Source organism: Halyomorpha halys, unplaced genomic scaffold, assembly GCF_000696795.3.
Source record: "Halyomorpha halys isolate HHAL.00 unplaced genomic scaffold, Hhal_1.1 Scaffold2609.1, whole genome shotgun sequence".
Classification (NCBI taxonomy): domain Eukaryota; kingdom Metazoa; phylum Arthropoda; class Insecta; order Hemiptera; family Pentatomidae; genus Halyomorpha; species Halyomorpha halys.
In genome coordinates, this window is record NW_027115672.1 from 25,498 (window position 1) to 27,487 (window position 1,990).

General features: G+C 41.6%; 1 protein-coding gene across 1 annotated transcript in view; it reads right to left on the reverse strand.

The window, feature by feature from the left end:
• Positions 1–1,990, reverse strand: part of LOC106691654 (uncharacterized) — a gene marked incomplete at its 3' end in the record, with an annotated part of 31,321 nt that overhangs the window by 24,315 nt on the left and 5,016 nt on the right. The gene's annotated exons all lie outside the window — the stretch shown is intronic.

Sequence of the window (1,990 nt, forward strand, 5' to 3'; positions counted from 1 at the left end):
AGCTTCTAGCACAATATAACATGGAGGTTATATATAAACCGGGCAAAGAAAATGTGGTGGCCGATTGGTTGTCTCGAGCCATAACCACGAACGCCGTTGAACAAGATAATGGGGAACCGTCCGGTGTCATGAGGGAATGGACGCCAAGAGAGGAAGACCAGGATAAAAGGGAAGAATATGGTAGGGAAGAATCTTGGAATAACGAGAGCTTGGCTAAAGAAAGACCAGGATATATAGAGGAAATTGAGGAAATAATCAATGACAAGAAGAGACAAATTATTTGGAAGACAAAAATCACTGGAGTGACCAAAATTAAACATAGTGAGTACGGGAGAAGTAAAATAAGGACTATCTGGTCGGAACCAGGAGGGAAGAATGACCAGATCTGTAGAATTTTGAAGAATTCTTCGAATCCTGGAGAAAAACATCACCTGTATGTCGGCAACGAAACCGTTTGGGAGAAGATCAAGCGGCTATTGCGTGATGAACAGATTGGAATGGACAGAACATACATCCGTTCTAAATTGATTGTGGAAACCCTTCTGGAAGAAGAACAAACAGAAGAGAAGTCACCTTAGCGTATCATCAGGGAAAGACAAATCATCGGGTAATCCATAAGACTATGCAAGCGTTAAAAAGGAGATACTTTTGGTGGGGAATGAGGAAGACTATATCAGAGGTTGTAGGAAGCTGCGAGGTTGGTCTACGCACTAAGTGTGACACACATCCGCCTAAAGGAAGACAGGAGAAGACACCTACCACAGATGCACCACTTAAAGATTTACAAATTCACACGGAAGGGATACAAATGGGTGACCTTGATTGACATCTTTAGTAAGGCCACAATGGCGCACCAGGTAGAAGATAGGTCTTTGGAAGCAGTATTGGCAGCTCTCCGCTATTGGTTTCAGTTCTACGGAGTTCCCGAACGCATCTCATCGGACGGTGGAAGAGAATTGACAACTCTTTGATACGAAAGGAAATGAAGGACCTAGATGTTATATGGCACCTCAACACACCAGGACACCCCAAAAGTAGAGGAGGCATAGAGCGGCTTCACGGAACGCTAAGCGATCACCTTCGATTGTAGCAGGCAGACCAAAGCCTGGAACCGGACGTGGCAATGCCAAAGGCAATTGCGGCATTCAATCATTCGGTGCACACAGTTACGGGGTTTTCGCCTTTAGAGATCCTTTTCGGGCTTTGTGGAATCCGGCGGGACTACAAGGGCAAGACGGGGGACGTTGATGAGATTATCAATAATCATATCACTAGGAAAAAGCTGTGGGAAAAGGTCCAGGGAAAATTGGAGAGGGAAAAAACCTGGAGAGTAGCTCGGGAGAATTTAAACCTCACAGATAGGAATGATTAAAATAGGGACAACTGTATATAGAAAGTTGGGATCAAACAAGGGTAAGGAGATACAGCGATACGAGGGACCATTCAGGGTGATAATAATAAGGGAACATAATAATGTAACTATTGAGAATATTAGAGAACACAAAAAGCGCAGGACCGTTCTTATTGAACAACTTAAAGTCCCACTAACCGAAACACCTGCACAAGATTAATCCGGAGTGTCCTCATCTCAACTTATCTGTTGTGTTATCTTTTCTTAAGTTATCTTTGATTATAACGATCTACTGAATAAATAACATTTCATTTTTTTTAATTGTATAAATTCATGAATTTGTTTTTGTTTTGCTATACTTTTAGTTTGTAACAAGCGATTATGAGGAGTGTCTATCTTTTGCTTTCCGTATTGGATATACGTTATTGTAAATAGTTATTTTTGTTGTATTTTATATTAATATATTGTATAGTTGAAGTTTACGAGGATTGTTCGTAAACTGGCGGGGGGGGGGAGTTACAGCCTCAGTCAGCTGACATCGAATAAACAGCTGACTAAGGAGATCATCTGATCGCATGTATATAAAGCCATGTACCGAATCCTATAAAGAGAGTATGTTACAGCAGTTCACACGTGTTA